We start from the raw sequence: 19,806 nt of genomic DNA on the forward strand, positions 1-19,806 counted from the left end.
CCCAGATCACCGGAATCAGCACAACACTCTACAGCACCAGAAGCAATGGATATCAGCATGGACCATGGCTACTGTAGGACCAGGAAGCCCATATGGACCTTGACCTCAGCCCAGCTGATATCATCATCCTGGCACCAGGCGGCAAGCAGATCTGCCCTTCAGCCTACTTCTCACCACCATCACCACGAATCCAGGTAGCAAACAGGCCTCCGACTCCTCACTCAACTCCTCACTGTAATCATGTCTTCCCTTCTGCATCTTTCCAGATATTCCTATGAACTATTCCATTTCTTTAATACTTCCAAATATCCACTAAATATTTCCATATTGTAATAGGGCACACATGCCCTGGGCCTTGTGGTGCCATGTGTGCCCCAGCTGTCTTTCCAACAGCCGGGGCAAGGAGGACCCTGGTGACTATCTTCCTGCCAGCCAGGTCTCCAGCTAGTCCCCATCTGTGTGGTTGAGCATCAAGTGGGAGATATTTGTCTTCCCACCGGCCAGGGCCTGAAGGATGTAACAGTTTTTAATACAAAAAAATTAATACTTCTGAGACAGTATAACAGGAATCTGATGTGCTCTGAAAGAATCATGGTACTTTATTCTTGATCAGAGAGAAAAGATGAAATTAAAGCTCTGTTGGATTATCTTATTTCAGATGCCTGAGTTCTTTTCCAACGTGTCAGATCTTGTACAAACTTGCTTTTGTAATGATGTGACCATGTGTCTACTTTAAGTGTAAGTTTTATTAGCAGACACTCTCCTCATGAGAACCTAAGTTTAAGGCATAAATAATTATAGCGTTCATTTCTACATAAGCTATTTTGCTAAAGAGATTTTCAAAGATTGAATTAAATTCTAATTTCAAGGGAAATTTTGTATGATTTCTACATTAATTCATATTATTATCCCATGAGAAACAAAACTCTAATCTCTACTTAAAATTTAAAATTATTCTTGAACTTTTTGAAGATTTGACATGATTTCCTAAATATTGTGAAACAGACGTTTCCAAAGTTCAAATCGGTGGTTCTCAACTTTTCTAATGCTTCAACTGTTTAATACAGTTATTCTTGCTGTGGTGGCCCCCAACCATAAAATCATTTTGTTGCTACTTCATAACTGTAATTCTGTTACTGGTATGAATTGTAAATATCTGTCATACAGGATATCTAATATGTGACCCCTGTGAAAAGATACTTTGATCCCCAAAGGAATCATGACCCCAGCTTGAGAATGGCTGGTCTAAACACCATCTACATGCTCCTAAGACATTTTATAGATTTTTCAGTTACTTGTTAAGAAATGTTTTTTCTATCCATCCATCTATCCATAGTTTTTAAAGAAGATTTCATTTCATGTTTATGGATGCTTTGCCTGCATGTGTGTCTGGTGAATTTGGAATTCAGAAGATTACATCAGATCCCCTGGGACTAAAGTTACCGATGACTATTAACTGCCATTGGGTACTGGGAACCCACATAGCAGCGGAGCCATCTCTCTCCAGTACCCCCTAGTGTCCTCCTCTCATTGTTCCTTTGGCTCTCCTCCTCATTTTTTCTCCTTCTACTTATAGTCTGTATGCCAGCCCACCTATCCTTGCTCCTGCCTTGCTATCAGCAAATCAGCTCTTTGTTAAGACCATCAGTTCTTCTGCTGCCCAAGGAACAATCTGGGGACCTCTCCTTGGACCTGGGAACCCCTCTAGAGTCAGCTCTCTTGCCAACCCTAAAATGGCTCCCTTAATTAAGATATTTACTTCCCTGCTCCCATATCCACCCTTCCTCCATCCCACCCATTCCATTCCCCCAAGCTCTCCCGAATCCTCCCCTTCTCCCTTCTCTCTGCCCATCTCCCCTTATATCCACCCCCCAACCCCGTGCACCCAAGTTTTGCCTGGCAATCTTGTCTACCTCCAATATCCAGGAGGATAACTATATGATTTTCTTTGGGTTCCCTTCTTATTTAGCTTCTCTAGGATAATGAACTATAGGCTCAATGTCCTTTAATTATGACTAGAATCCACTGAGTGAGTACATACCATATTCCTCTTTTTGGGACTAGCCACATTGATGAATATCTTGCATATCACCATAGAACCTTCATCTGGCGATGGATGGAGATAGAGACAGAGACCCACGTAGGAACACTGGACTGAGCTTCCAAGGTCCATATGAGGAGCAGAAGGAGGGAGAACATGAGCAAGGAAGTCAGGACCACGAGGGGTGCATCCACCCACTGAGACGGTGGGACTGATTTGAAAGGAGCTCATCAAGGGCAGCTGGACTGGGAGTGATGGAGCATGTGATCAAACTGGATACTCTGAATGTGGCTGGCAATGAAGGCTGACTGAGAAGCCAAGGACAAAGGCACTGGGTTTTGATTCTATCACATGAACTGACTTTGTGGGAGCCTGGTTTGTTTGGATGCTCACCTTTATAGACCTGTATGGAGTGGGGAGGACCTTGGACTTCCTGCAGGGCACGGAACCCTGACTGCTCTTAGGACTTAGGGAGGGAAAAGGGAATCGGGGAGGAGGTGGAAATTCTTAATTAAAAAAAAAAAAAGACCGTCAGCTCTTTTAGAGAGGCAAAGAATCACAGCTTCAAAGAGTTAAACAAATGCAGCATAAACAAAAGTAACACACATTAAAATAATATTCCCCAACATTTCCCATTTTTCTTTCTAAACATAAATGAAAATTTTTAACTTTAACATAGTAAGACTGTATACAATAAGAACAATTATAAAATAAAGATTACTTCACAGTATACTGAATTTCAATTAATTTATATCTAATAAATTTAAATAAAATACTCCATAACCTATCCTATCTTAATAAATACAAAATTTTATTCCTAACTTACTTTCTATCATATCTAAGGAAAACTGCAACTATAACTATCTAGTCTTCAACTCCATCATAGACATGAGAAGGATATAATATTAGTTAAGTAAACAAAAAGTACATTTCAAATGACTTCCAAAATCTCTAGAAATGACAGAGACATCTGGCTGCCTGGACAGTCACCCAGTGTTCCTCTGTAACATTGGGGCATCCATTTTCAGGCCACAGGCCCATAGTATCTGGTAGACTTTTCAATGAAGCAGGAAATTTGAAGGACTACGGTACTTGGATGAAGACCTGGGTCCTATCTACAGAGCTGAAGTGAAAAATAAAAGACTAGTCATTGTGATACAACTTTATAATCTCAAAGCTGGAGAAATAGAGACAGAGGGATCCCTGGGAATCTTCCTGAACATCCTAGCCTGTTTCTTTAGCTCTGGACCAGCGAGAGACCTTGGCACAACAACAAAAAATGTGGAGTGCACTTGAGTAACTTACAGCATAAGTTATCGTAGGTTTCCCCATGCATCACATGGTGCACATTCAATTTAATAACTGAGCCATGTGACCACAGAGGTGGTGCAGCAGTAAGGAACACCTACTGAGTCCAACTCCCAGTGCCTCGGTCTGGTGGCTCACAATAGCCTAAAACTCCAACTCCAGCAGATCCAATGCCCTCTTCTAGATTCTGTGGGCACTCACAAGCAATTGCATAGGTCCTCATAGATACTCATTTTTAAAAAGCCAAATCATTTTTTAAACCTGAGATGCAGGAGCAACTACAAAAAAAAAGACAAAGTTGGTCAACTCTAACATTGAAAACCAAAAGTAGAAAAGACTGGGAGAGATAGTGTATTCATTGTAAAGAGGTTCAAATGCAATAAGGCATATTAGTGCAATTCAGTCACCAAGCCAATAGACACCTAGTGTGACTACAAAAGGAAAAAATTTTTAAAAGTGTTCATTGGCCAGTGGAATAGAGCAGAGTGTAAAAGTCTTTGCCACAGAAGCCTGATAACCTGAACTCTATCCCCAGGATTCATAGTAGAAGAGATCTGAGCTGGGTACTGGTGGTGCATGCCTTTATTCCTAGCACTTGAGAAACTGAGGTGTGTGGATTTCTGAGTTTGAGGTCAACCTAGTCTACAGAATGAGTTGTCTTGAAAAACAAAAAAAGAAGGAAGAGGAAGAAGAAAAAGGAAGAGGAGGAAGAGGAAAAAGTTAGAGGAGAAAAACAGGAGGAGGAAAAGGGGAGAAGGAGAAGGAAGAAGAAGAAGAAGAAGAAGAAGAAGAAGAAGAAGAAGAAGAAGAAGAAGAAGAAGAAGAAGAAGAAGAAGAAGAAGAGGAGAAGAAAGTCTTGACTCCCAAAAGTTGTCCTTTGACCTCTAACCTCACAATGGTATGTATAGTTGCCAACACACACACGCACAAACACACACACACACACACACACACAAATTCCTTTCAAAATTATTAATGATATAATTACTTAGGCTTAGGATATAATGGTTAAGGTTTACCTAGCAGAAGAATTAAATCTTACAAGCTCAGGGTCCCACACTATACATTGCCCACCCTACTGTTCTCTCTTCTTTGTCTTAGTTAATCCTTGCAATTAGTGTGGTTGGAATGAAAATGACCCTTAATGTCAACATAATTTAACAATATGTTTCTGAGAAAATATCATGAAGAAATTGACATGAGAATTAGTTAAGTGAGTTTGAGAATTCCTGGCCTGTGTATGAGCATCCTACAATGAGTGGGATGGCTGAAGTATATAATCAGAGACTGCACTTTAGTTTCCCATAAGCCCAGACCTGAATAATCACACAGAAACTATAATAATTACAATACTGTTTGACCAATAATTTAGGTGCAGTTCTAGCTAGCTATCTATTACATCTTAAAACCAATTTCTATTAATCTGTGGTTTACCATGAGACTGTGGCCTACCAGTAAGGTTCTGGCATCTTTCTCCTTTGGCTGCTGCATGGTGCCTTTCTTTTTTTTTTTAAGTTTATTAAATTATAAAAGTTTCCATTTCCGCCCCTCCTCCCAACACCCTCCCACTTCCCCCACTCCCTCTCCTCCTCCCTCTCCATCCCTAAGAGTAGTCAGGGTTTCCTGCCCTGTGGGAAGTTCAAGTTCCTCCCCCCTCCCTCCAGGTCCAGGAAGGTGAATATCCAAACAAACTGGATCCCAAAAATCCAGTATATGCAGAGGAAACAAGTCCCAGTGTCATTGTCAATGGCTTTTCAGAAAGACTCCGGGCCAGCCACATCCAGAGAATCCGGCCACATTCAGAGAATCTGGTTAGATCACGTGCTCGTTCAGTTCCAGTCCAGCTGGCCTTGGTGAACTCTCATTAGATCAGTCCCCTTGTATCAGTGGGTGATGGCGCCCATCGCAGTCCTGATTTCTTTTTTCATTTTCTTCATCCTTCTGCTCCTCATTTGGACCATGGAGGGTTCCGTCCGGTGCTCCAATATGGGTCTCTGTCTGTATCGCCATCCAACGTCGGTTTCTCAGGAAACTGGGAGTCAACCTCCCTCAGGACCCAGCAATTCCACTCTTGGGAATATACCCAAGAGATGCCCTAACATACTTCAAAAGCATTTGTTCAACTATGTTCATAGCAGCACTATTTGCAATAGCCAGAACCTGGAAACAACCTAGCTGCCCCTCAAAAGAAGAATGGTTAAAAAAGGTGTGGAACATATATACATTAGAGTTTTACTCAGTGGTAAAAAACAATGACATCTTGACTTTTGCATGCAAATGGATGGAAATAGAAAACGCTTTACTGAGTGAGGTAAGCCAGACCCAAAAAGAGGAATATGGTATGCATGGTGCCTTTCTGACTGTGCCTACTTTCTCTATATATCTGTTCAGATTTCCTGTCTGACTATATTCTGCCCTGCTGTAGGCCAAAGTAGCTTACTTATTTATCAACGGTAATAAAATATATTCACAACACACAGAGGGGAATCCCACATCATCTTCCCTTTTTTGTCTAAATAAAAAGGAAGGTTTTAACTTTAACATAGTGAAATTCCATAACAAAACAGGTATCCAGCAAGAATTACAGAAAATTTTGTATCTAATTTATCCTTTCTCATAACTAAGGAAAATTATAACTATCTGTCTTCAACTCCAGTAAATACCCCAGAAGGATATCATATTACCTAAGTAAACAAGAAGTTCATTTTAAGCAATTTCCAAAACTCTAGAATTGACAGAGACATCTTGATACCTGGACAGTTACACAATGTTTTTCTGTAATATTGGGGCATCTATCTTCAGGTCCATAATATCTGGAAGACTTTTCCATGAAGCAGGGAATTTGAAAACTGTTTTGCCTCTATTGGCAGTTTGACAGTAACTTTCTTCTGTCTTGCAGAATGTCTGGCAAACTCTTTAATGAAGCAGAAAACCTTAAGGACTGTCTCACCTTCTTTTATCAAGTTCAGCAGTCATTTTTCTGTGGGCCTGCATGTTCAGTTTATACAGAATATCATCCACCAGTTCAAGCAAGAGTAGTTTCTTGCCCAAATGGTTAATAAATACCATAATCTGCCTTTTTGATGACCATCATCCTCTTGAAGTGGACTGGTGCTGCCAAAAGTAGATATGTTTTATTGTTAAGAAAAGACTAAGTTCTTAAAACCTTTTAAATGCCATATTCTGTAGGTCTTTGAAAGGTTTGAAGAATACCTAAGTGAAATATGTCTCTATATATCTAGAAAGCTAACTAAGATAACTAAAAGTTTGACTATTATATGTGACTATCTATTGGTCTGTATTTCTTAACTATACATTACATTTTTAAGTGAGTTTCACAAACATAATACCTTAAACAAGAGCAGTAATACACATATACAGTGTAACAAAATCGACCTTCAATTTATATCAATAGACCAAAATCTATATCAATGCAAAGTATTCATATCTATATCATACCCTCTTATTTTTTCTTTAGAAAGACCTTGATTGTGACAATTAACCATTTATAATCAACTTTCTTTAAATGAAAACAAACATTTATAAATATTTATTTTGGGAATTTGGGCAAAGTTTTCTCCAAACTACTGTTTGTTGGGTGAAGTATTTTTAGGGTTCATGGAGACCTTCCAGGGGTGTTGTTCCATCAGACTACATTAGTCTGGAAGGAATCCACAGATTCTCATCCTCTGTGGAAACAAAGGCAGAACCTTTTTTCCAAAGTAACATACCCTTAGGCTTAAATTTTGGAGTCAAGATACCTTTAAAATATATATGTTATTTAGTTTAGCAGCCTGTACAATGAAATGTCTCACTGTAATTAGATCATTCACAGGTAAAAAAATGAACACAATAATATACATAATCCATATTTTCTGTGTATTTTCCATATTTTGTGGCTTTTTCTATTGCTTTTTAATATTTATTATCTTTACTCCTTTAATCTATGTCTGTCTGTACTTTTATATTAATTCTATTGTTTCTTTAAAGACTTTGTTTTATTTTTAAAACTATTTACTTCTTTTTATAACTGTCTATACTCTTTTCCCTCTCTTTCTAAAGCCTACATACATTTTTTTTTTAAAATACACTGTCTCATTTAGAGGTTTTTATGTCTGAATCCATCTTATTGTGTATCTGTAATTATTTTCTGTCCAGGAGAGTTTTTTTTTAAATAACAAGTGGGCATGGCTAGGACCAACTGCATGGACATGCCTGTTGGCTCTACCCTATCCAACATGGTAGAGGTATGTTCACCACCTCCGCGAGTCATCGTCAGAACCCCGGCTCCAGGGATGCAGTGTGTCTGTGTCACCATTAAGCTACTTGGAAGACTTACCTATTACCTTAATAAATGTAATCTTATAAGACTTACCTATTACCTAATAAATGTAATCTAAAAATCTTTTAAAAGTTATACTCTGTTCCTTCTCCAAAACATATGCTGAAATAGAAATACATTTATGTGATACTTGTAGACAATAAAATGGATTTTGATATTCTTTCAATGATTGAAATACAATATTCTCAACTAACTGCATTAAAAATTATACTAATTTTTGTATGGTACACCTTCTGTCAAAATAGAATTTTTCTGAAAATTATAACTTTCTGTCTATAGCTCATTTCCACTTAGGAAGTTAACCTTACAGGTCATGCAACACTGTCACATTAAAATTCAGTTTCTGTCCCAGTCAACTGGCCTTGGTGAACTCTCATTAGATCAGTCCCCTTGTATCAGTGGGTGATCGCACCCCTTGGGGTCCTGATTTCCTTTTTCATGTTCTTCCTCCTCCTGCTCCTCATTTGGACCTTGGGGGACTCAGTCCGGTGCTCCAATGTGGGTCTCCATCTGTATCGCCATCCATCATCGGATGAAAGTTCCCTCTGTTCTTGCCTTCCTTGCTCACATTCTCTTTCCTTCTGCTTCTCGTTTGTCTAAAGTTGGACCACACTTGGGAAATTTTAAGGCCATTTTATCTATGAAATTATGTTTTGAATTATGCTATCATACCAAGGCATTTAACTGTAAGAATATAGTCAGAATCTAGGTATTGCTCTCAGGCCATAATATCTAGAGCAGACCTTTTCTTCTTACACACACAAGGCTACAGCAATCCTGTTGAAACATTGCCATTGCCTGTATGGCCCCAGTTAACAGTTTTTGTGGAATCGGGATTTCTCTCCTGGAAAAGCCAGATTCTATTCATATATCACACTCTTTTGTCTCCATCCCAGTTCTGTCTCTTGAAAGAAAATCAGAAACCCTGGTTAAAGAAGTGAAATATTTCACTACAATGAACTATCTCTCATAACAGATAACTATGAGAAAAGACCCCACTTCTGTCATGTGGCCTCAGAATCCTTCTCAGATATCCTGTCATTCTTTATGTCTCTGGTGCTGGGCCCTGATTCTCCTTGGAGCTCCTATCACGTTACCACTCCATCTATCAATAAACTTGATAACTTTTCTAATAAACTTTTTACTTTCAGTTGTCCATCTCATTGTCCATTGTGACCCCTCCTCTTCTGAATCCTTTCACTAATGAGGTTTTGGAGGCAGTTCTTGTGTTTAGAGGTAATTCATAAATTTTAGAAACGTAATATGCTGAAACTCTTCAGATTCAGTCTATTCATGTGGGAAATCCTTCTAGTTCATCTCTGAGAGTTGTCCACTCACAAAATTTCCTTTCAGATATGCTCCTACTTGCAGTTGTAAGTTACCCCTGAAACATTTACTGTCTCTATATCACTCTGACTTTAAATTATTTCTGTATTCAGTTATTATTATTTTGAAAAAGCTACTGTCTAATAGAGTTTGAAGTCAGGGATGGTTATACCTCCAGAAGTTCCTTTATTATATAAGATTGTTTTGGCTATCCTGGGTTTTTTGTTTTTCCATATAAAATTGATTATTATTCTCTCAAAGTCTGTGAAGAAGTCCTCTGGGATGGAGAGGGAGGAGGAGAGGGAGTGGGGGGAGTGGGAGGGTGTTGGGAGGAGGGGCGGAAATGGAAACTTTTATAAATTAATAAACTTTAAAAAAATTCAGTTTCTGAGGTGAAATTTGGAACCATAATCAATCACATAGAGAGCTCAGATTTAAAATTTCTGACTTGACCCAGAAGAGCAAATATCTTTACCATCTATGTATGAGTCTCTTTGTCCAAAGACTGATATGTCAATCCCACTCACTACCTTCATTGCTTTGTATAGTGAAAAATTCACATTTATGTGAAAACTTTCATACCCTGCCCATACAAAATGACATAAAGGATAGAGTTCACAATTGTTGTACTGAAAATGGGCTACTCAGGAGATGTTTTAGATTTTTCTGAAGATCCGTAAGTACAACTCAACAAAAGAAAACAATTAGGATAATAAACAATCCTATTTCTTGGAGAGAAAAACAAAGTCAGATGACTGACCAGTTACACAGTGTGATTTGGACAGCATTGAACAGGAACTGTCGTATAAACTTAAATCTTGAGCTACAGAAGTATCTAGCAGAAGATCTACCAGCCAATGAAGATGTGACTGGGGGCCTGCCATTCCTAGGGCATCTAAGACTGCACTAGCCCAGACAGCAAAGATGAAGGCTGATGTGTGAGTATGATCCTAAAGCAGATAATGTCTATCACTGTGTGGTTTTTGCTACAGTCAGTAAAACTTAAAAACAAAACAAAACTATATTCTCCACCTCCATGACATGGATACCTCAGGAACAGCTAACTAGAAAATGAAAGACTGACCTATAGATTAAACCAAGTCTTGGATATACCGTGGACAGGGATATAAGATCTGCAAGTGTTATGGACAAAGACATTTAAATTTGGCAACAGAACCACAGTGTGAAAATGGAAAATACTGATTTTGGCACAGTTGTGCAAGAGACAAATCTGCATTGGGACACTGCATACTCACAGATCTGATTTTATGGCTTGCAACTGCACTATTCACTTCTCTTTCAACAGTAGTTGAAATGTAGTTTCATCATAGTTTCTATGATGGCACCAGGAGGAAAAGAATTGAAAATCTATTCCAGCAAAGAAGAAATAGACTATAAAAATAAAATAATTAATCTTTCATAAGTATCTCTCAATAGTCTTACAGTAGTTTTTGTTGCTAAACTAGATCTTTTTAATGTTATGTATGTTTCTACAACCATGCCAAGGTGTACTCTATTCTTTCTATGCAAAAACCAAATACTTTCCCTCTAATTTTCTCTTCCCTTATGTGCCTTTAATCCATCTTTTTTTTCAAGACAGGGTTTTTCTTTGTAGCCATGGCTATACCGGGACTTTCTGTGTAGACCAGACTGGACTGGAACTCAGGTATCTACCCTATTCTGCCTCCTGGGTGCTCAAATTAAAGGTGTGTGCCACCACCATATAGCTACTTAGAAGCTCTTATCTCATACATATCACATGCTACTTAGATGATATCCCAATATTAAAAGATATTAAAAGTTGAAGAACACCTTGTTTTTAACTATTATACTTAGCTGTTGTATCATTTCTGCAAAGAATATTTTCTCTGTCCACTGAGGAAGAACACAACCTAAAACTTTCTACAGACTAGTTCCGTTTGAATATTATGAATATCTTAACTGAAAGAATACAGCAGGTATGGAAAGAAAAATCCAACCAAGAAAATATGGAAGCCCCGATGAATAAATAAAAGAAACAGGAAAATCTGAGGCAGAATCACCACTATATGAAGTATCAAATCCAAAGTAAATGATTTCAATTAGAGTTGATAGGCTAGCCTTCAAATCTTAAGATTAGAAGCTATCTCGTTACAAGGTCAATGTAAGTTCATTATTTACTGCAAAACTTAAGTTGATGGGGGCTTGAACCCATTCCTGGAATTTAACACGTTCCACACTCTACAGTTAACTCTGCCCTGATAAGATAACGTATTCTGCCAAGGATTTTGAGAATGTTCTGCCAAGATGATCTGTCAAATAATCTTAACTGCTGTTTGCTCCTATAATTCACAGGCCAAGTCCATACATTACCAAATTTCTCTGGAAATACCCAGTCTGATTTTGCTCCTCTATCAGGAGGTCTGAAAGGTTCACACACACTGTTCTCCTAAATCCTGCTTTGGAAAGTCAATCCTGTGTACAGTAAAATAAAGCTGACTTAATTGACTTTAAATTTGGTAATGGTCTTTACACTCACTCAGTGTAATTAACAGAATGAATTAGATAAAATCTTAAAAAATAATCTAAGAATGCAGGAAATGCCATAAAAACCCTATATACAGCATGTTATAGTTCAAACAATAGACTTCCAGTCCTGTGGTATGTGGGTACTCACACCACACACACACACACTCACACACACACATACATACATACACATGCACACACATATGCTCTCTCTCTCTCTCTCTCTCTCTCTCTCTCTCTCTTTCTCTCTCACACACACAAACACACAGTGTAGGAGAGAAGGTTAAGAAAAGAGATAAAATAATTTTTTTGCAAATAAATCAAAGAAAAAGGAGGCAACAAATAATCTAGACACCAAGAATTCATACAACAGAGTTGATATTGTCAAAACTTAAATCAGTTCAACAAACTCTTAGTCAAACTAATCAAGATATAAAGAACACCCAAGTTCTATAGAGGTAAAAAAAAAAAGAATAGACACCAACAAAATTCAGAAAATCATTATGAATTACCTTGAAAGCATATGTTCTACTGAATTGAAAGCTCTTAAAAGAATATATTAATTTCTAGATACATATGATCCACCAAATTCAACAGAGAGATAAAAAACTTGTGTCCACACACACACACACACACACACACACACACATATAGATATGTCTATAAGAATCAGTGACATTTATAGTGCAGAGGCTACCTGCACTACAGGTAATAACCACACAGAAGCTATTAATTAAATCGCTGTTTGGCCTATTAGCTCTACCTTCTTATTGGCTAGCTTTTACATCCTAAACTAGCCCATCTCCATCAATCTGTGTATCGCCATGTGGCTGTCTGTGGCTTACTCAGTAAAGTTCCATCCCCAACGTCTGTCTCTGGTGGGTCTTCATGGCGATTAGCAACTCTGCCTTCTTTTTCCCAGCATTCAGTTTCCATGCCTACCTCTAGTTTGCCCTGCCAGACTCAAGACAGCTTCTTTATTAACCAATAGTATTCAGAGCATACAGAGGGGAATCCCACATCAATTGTGACATAAAACTTAAAAGGGAGGTTAGTACAGACTCTCATTCTGAATTCTATCAGATCTTTAAAGAAGCATTAACTAAATGCTACACAAACTATTCCATGAAATAAAATGGTAGGATGCTACAAATCCTATTTATAAACCCAGTATTACCTTGATTGGGAACTGAATAAAAACTTAAGAAAAAAATTATAGGACTGTTTTATAGTGGGTATTTCCTCTGCTCATGACCTTGGGCTAGCTGAATGGATAAAGACAGAGCTTCTTATCTGCTGATGTGACCCCTTTAAAAGAAAGAAGGGGTGGTAGCTTGCTCATTTGTGTGATGGTCAGAGATCAGACTGCTGGTTTTATTCACCCCTGGGCAGAACCGGAAGACTACAGTGGGTATTTACCTTGTCATGTATCTGTGAGTTTATCCCAATAAATTTTTGATATCAATCTAAATGGGTTCTTGTGGACTTGCCAACATTTTGTATCCAGTGTGAGAGTAAGTCCAACTGAATCCAACCGTTAGACAGTCCATGTGAACTGCCAGCTGGCTTGAGTACAGGTGCTTATATGCCAGTAGCTACATGCCCAAATGCCATCTTTTCAAATTCCCACTCTGCCAGACTCTCTGTGACTACAAGCATCTCCAGCCTCCAGGCTCATGTTAGCGCCACCATGCCCATGCCAGGGAAAGAGCTATCCATAAAAAATTATCAAACAAACAAACAAAAAAGGCCTAATCTATGGGCCCCTCTCCCAAGAGATTTTGTTTTCTCAGGATTATGGATTATTGCCATCTATTGGGGATTGGTTATAAGTTATAATAGGGTTGTGGTAGAACAATGAAGTTTAGATTCAGGACTCTCTTTTGGATTAGAAAAATGGGGAATAGATAGTATAGGATAATAAGATAGCTTAGTATAAATACTTGTAAACTATTTTAGCAATTTTTCATTTTAGACAATTTACATTGGTATAGATTCTTGTATATTGATACATATGTAAAAGTATTTTTGCATTCCTGTTTAATATAATTTATATATTGATACAAATTTAAAATTATATTGTCATATTGTGTATGTTCCTATTTCCATTTACAATGTTTTTGTACACAAATGGAAAACAATTTTTTGTTACTTTGTACGTATGTTTCTATTTCTGCTTAAGGTATTTTATATATTGATACAAATTAATTATATTTTTGTCATATTGCAATATACATTTCTACCTCTGATCAAGATATTTCTATATATTGTTACAATTTCAAGGTCATTATCCTCATGCTGCACATCTGTTTAAAGACTGTTTATTTTTATAATGTGAGGCTTTAGTCTTTAAGCTATATAGGTTAATAAGAAGTACAGGATAATAGTTGCCCATATTAATCCTACTTGTAGTTATGTTAGTTAGGTTCTCTAGAGGCACAGAGATATACTCCATATAGACAGATAATCTTCTAACATCTCAAAGACCTACAGAATATAGAATTTAATTACTAATTATTGAAAAATAATTTAGAACTCTGTTAACGTTAGACTTGTTTAGTTAGTGCTTCTGATAGCACTGATTTACGAGAGAGTGATGGGCACCAAAGACACCCCATATGGAGCTTGTTTGCTTCTTGGCAAAACTGGCCTATTGGGCAGAGAACTGCCCTTGCGTTGACTGATGACAGTAAGCATGCTGTCTGATCTGAACAAGCAGGATACGAGGAAATGTTGATGTGAGCCACAAGTATGATACAGTAAAAGCACAGCTGACAGATCTGTGGACAGATCCACGGGAGTATGATCTTGTGGAGAACCCAATTTGCAAGGCTTCAGAAACACTTGTCTTGTGGTAGTCACTGTCAATTCTGTAGAAATCTTGTGAAATCATGATGATTCTCCCTTCCATAATGGGATTCATCCCAAAATATCCTAGCAGAGTATAAATCATTCTTTAAACCTGACTTTTCCTGTATTGGCAACTAGATACATTTCCCCACACTGGGGCCCTGGTATGAAAGCATTCACTCAGCCAAAACTTTTGTTTTCAGAGTCAAATATACATAAAGCTAGTCCCCCACAATTATCCTTATTGACAGGACTTAATGACGAGAAAGGAGCCATAAGTAGGAGATACCAAGCAGGGAGACAACATGTCTGCTTTTACTGAAAAACAGGTTTGGGTGACCCTGAATTCTCTAACAGCCAACTCAGGAGAATTTAATCTACTGGCCTTTGCTCTACCTTAACAAGCTATTAATATTCTGTAGTTACTTTCACCTTTCATTTGACATAAGCTCTTAGTCTAGGAAATTAACTGCTTGTACCTTTATCTCTAAAATATATACGAAAAAAATTTGCAGGTCGTTAAACCAGCCCCAGAGAAAGAAATTCCTTCTCACCTGGGTGCCAGTGGATACAGTACCAGGATGCTTGACCTGGGGGGCAAGCTCCATCCTAATCCCCCCTGTAACTTCCAGAGAGTTTCATGACCATGCCCTTTCTGAGACATAAGGCACCTACCTTCTCAGTCACTTGTCCATCCTGTTAACCCTAAAAATTACATGCTTGTCATGTCTGTGGGTATATAAACTGAAAACTGTGGGATGGGCAGAAACAGTGAAGAGGAGCAACAAGGAACAATGAAGAATATCAAGGAAAAACATCAAAAGGGAGACATCAAGAGAGCATTAGAGAGAGCACGGAAAAAAAGTAAATGGGATGTAATAAAAAATTTATGTGAGCTAATTTATTTTGTTTATGCTCAGATATCTTAGCCCGTTTTCGCCTGCTATAATTCTCCTGAACTCTGAAAGGTTTAGTGGAGCTTAACTCCGACATAAACCTTGATAAAAAGTGACTGCTGAACCTTGCCAAGATAGGACAGGACACTTTCAAATTTTCCCTTTTCTGAAAATGGTCTGTCAGATATTCTAGGCCTACAGCCAAATCTGGTTGCCTCAATGTTACAGAGAGACATTGAGTGACTATCTAAGTAGCTAGCTGCTTTTGTCATTTCTTGAATCGATTGGCAGTCACTTGCTTTCACTTCCTGCTTCCTCAGGTAAAATAATTTTCCTTAGCAGGTCTTTGATGGGGTTAAAGACTAGACAGTCACAGTTACTATCCTCTCATATCATATCAAGTCTTACCTAAGACATTTCAGGTACATGACTTAGACTCCTCAGATATGACAGTTAAGAGTTAGAGTTCAACAACACAAACTACAAAAAGTTTAAAAACTCATGAAAACTGAACAACTCTCAGCTGAACCACCTCTGAGAAACAGAAGAAATAAAGAAATTGAAGACTTTCTATAATTAAATGAAGACAAATCCACAACATACCCAAACTTATGGGACACAATAAAAGCAGTGCTAAGAGGACAGTTCACAGCATTGTGTTTACTTCAAGAACTTGGAGATATTTCACACTAGTGACTTAATAGCACAACTGAAAGCTTTAGAACAAAAAGAAGCAAACTCACCCAGGAGGAGTAGATGACAGAAAATAATCAAACTCAAGGCTTAAATCAATAAAATTGAAGCAAAAAGAACAATATAAAGAATCAATGAAACAGGGTTAGTTCTTTGAGAAAATCAACAAGATAGAAAAACCCTTATCCAAGTTAACCAAAAGGCAGAGAGAGAATATCCAAATTAACAAAAAGCAGAACATAACAACAGACTCTGAAGAAATATAAAGAATCTTTAGGTCATACTTCAAAAACCTGTACTCTATAAAATTAGAAAATCTAAACACTTTCTTGATAGGTTCCACATACTAAATTTAAATCAATACCAGAAAGGCAATTTAAATGGACCTATAATCTCTAGAAGGTACTTGCCAAGCAAGTATGAGAACTAGGCATGTGTTTGAATAGATTCCTTAAAACTAGCTGTATGATATTTTTAATTTGTGAGTTAATGGAAATAATATGAACTTATTGATAAAAAAGTCTCCCCCCCAAAAAAAAGCCCAGTGTCAGATGGTTTCAAAATTTCAAAGAAGATCTAATATCAAAACTCCTCAAATTGCTCTGTACAATAGAAAAAAAAGGAGTATTGCCAAATTCTTTCATGAGGTCACCGTTTCCCTGATATTGAAGACAAACAAAGATACAACAAATAAAGGGAACTACAGAGCAACCTCCCTCATTAATACTGATGCAAAAATACTCAATAAGGTAATGGCAAACCAAATCCAAGAACACACACACACACACACACACACACAATCATCTACCATGATCAAATAGGCTTCATCCCAGAGGTACAGGCATGATTCATCATATGAAACTCTGTCAATATAATTCACATTATAAACAAACATAGCACTATGTGCCCAATTAAAGAAAATGGAGAAAGCACACATTGGAGACTTAACAGCACACCGGAAAGCTCTGGAAAAAAAAAAGAAGCAGACTCACCCAGGAGGAGTAGAAGATTGGAAATAATCAAACTGAGGGCTGAAATCAACAAAAAGAGAAACACAGAAAACAATCCAAAGAATCAATGAAACAAAAAGCTGGTTCTTGGAGAAAATCAACAAGATTGACAAACCCCTATCCAAACTAATCAAACGTCAGAGAAAGAACATGCAAATTAATAAGATCAGAAATGAAAAGGGGGACATAACCAAAGACACAGAGGAAATTCAGAGAATCATTAGATCTTACTACAAAAGCTTATATGCCACAAAGTTGGAAAATGTAAAAGAAATGGACTTGTTTTTAGATAAGTACCATTTACCAAAGTTACATCAAGACCAGGTGAACAATCTAAATAGACCTGTTAGTAGCGAAGAATTAGAAGCTGTTATCAAAAACTTCCCTACCAAAAAAAGCCCAGGACCAGATAGTTTCAATGCAGAATTCTACCAGAACTTCCAAGAAGAGCTAATACCTATACTCCTTAATGTATTTCACAATATAGAAACATAAGAGTCATTGCCAAATTCTTTTTTTAACAGAAAAATGATATATCTTTACAGTAAGCATCTAAACAACTTAATTTAAAATGTATACTCTATCCAGAATTAATGATTCAAAACTATTGAATATGTTTATTTATTTAATTTATTTATGAAATATATTTATTTGCACATATATGTGATATATGATATGGCATTAACTGCCAAAGGTAGTGAATCAGAAAGTATAAGCAAATGAAACAACAGTCAGCATTAAATGAAATACCAGCTGCTTACCAAGTGTATCTAAAATGATTAGGAAATGAGAACTATTAAACACTGAAGAACTGGCATATGCCTTTAAGTATTATTCACCTAGAACAAATGGGAAAGGCTAGCTTGTTATGTAAAAAAAAAAAATCTCACTTTAATTTTTTTTTCAAGACAGGGTGTGGTAGTTTGAATGTAATTGCCCCCATAAGCTCACTGAGAGTAATGTTATTAGGAGGTGTGGATTTGTTAAAGTAGGTATGGCCTTGTTGGAGGAAGTGTGTCACTGTGGAGGTGGGCTTTGAGGTTTCATATATGCTCAAGCCATGTTCATGTTCACTTCCTGTTGCCTGCTTATCATGCATGCCACCGTGTCCTGCCATGATGATAATGGGCTAAACTTATGAAACTGTAAGCCAACTAATTAAATGTTTTCCTTTATAAGAGTTGTCATGGTTATGGTGTCTCTTCACAGCAACTGAAACTTGAGCTAAGACACAGGGTTTCTCTGTGTAATAGCCCTGGCTTTCCTGGAACTTGCTCTGTAGACCAGGCTCAGCTATCTTCCTGTTCCTGCCTCCTGAGTGCCAAATTCTTTTTATGAAGCTACAGTTACCCTGATACCAAAACCACACAAAGACACAACAAAGAAAGAGAATTACAGGCCAATCTTACGATGCAACATCGACACAAAAATTCTCAATAAAATACTGGCAAACCGAATCCAAGAACACATTAGAAAAATGATCCATTATGATCAAGTAGGCTTCATCCCAGAGATGCAGGGCTGGTTCAACATACACAAATCTATCAATGTAATCCATCATTTAAATAAACTGAAGGAAAAAACCATATGATCATTTCATTGGAAGCTGAAAAAGCATTTGACAAAATTCAACACCCCTTTATGATAAAAGTGTTGGAGAGATTAGGGATACAAGGTTCATACCTAAATATAATAAAAGTTATCTACAGCAAGCCAACAGCTAACATCAAATTAAATAGAGAGAAACTCAAAGTCATTCCACTAAAATCAGGAACATGACAAGGCTGTCCACTCTCTCCATACCTCTTCAATATAGTGCTTGAAGTTCTAGCAATAGCAATAAGACAACATAAGGAGATCAAGGGGATTCAAATAGGAAAGGAAGAAGTTAAACTTTCGTTATTTGCAGATAATATGATAGTGTACATAAGTGACCCCAAAAACTCTACCAAAGAACTCCTACAGCTGATAAACACCTTTAGCAATATAGCAGGATACAAGATCAACTTCAAAAAATCGGTTGCCCTACTATACACAAAGGATAAACAAGCAGAGAGGAAAATCAGAGAAGCATCACCCTTCACACTAGTCACAAATAACATAAAATATCTTGGGGTAACTCTAACTAAGGTAGTGAAAGACCTATTTGACAAGAATTTTAAGTCTTTGAAGAAAGAAATTGAAGAAGTTACCATAAAATGGAACGATCTCCCTTGCTCTTGGGTTGGGAAGATCAACATAGTAAAAATGGCAATTCTACCAAAAGTAATCTATAGATTCAATGCAATCCCCATCAAAATTCTTCACAGACCTTGAGGGAACAATAATCAACTTTATATGAAAAAACAAAAAAACCCAGGATAGCCAAAACAATCTTATATAATAAAAGAACTTCTGGAGGCATTACCATCCCTGACTTCAAACTCTATTACAGAGCTACAGTATTGAAAACAGCTTGATACTGGCATAAAAACAGAGAAGTCGACCTATGGAATTGAATAGAAGACATGGATATTATCCCACAAACCTATGAACACCTGATTTTCGACAAGGGAGCTAAAAGTATACAATGGAAGAAAGAAAGCATCTTTAACAAATGGTGCTGGCATAACTGGATGTCAACCTGTAGAAGAATGAAGGTAGATCCATATCTATCACCATGCACAAAACTCAAGTCCAAATGGATTAAAGACCTCATTATTAATCTGACCACATTGAACCTGATAGAAGAGAAAGTGTGAAGTAGTCTACAAGACACGGGCACAGTAGATCACTTCCTAGGTAGAACCCTAGTAGCACAGACAATAAGAGAAACAATGAATAAATGGGACC

This window comes from Myodes glareolus, chromosome 6, assembly GCF_982192425.1.
Source record: "Myodes glareolus chromosome 6, mMyoGla1.1, whole genome shotgun sequence".
Classification (NCBI taxonomy): Eukaryota; Metazoa; Chordata; class Mammalia; order Rodentia; family Cricetidae; genus Myodes; species Myodes glareolus.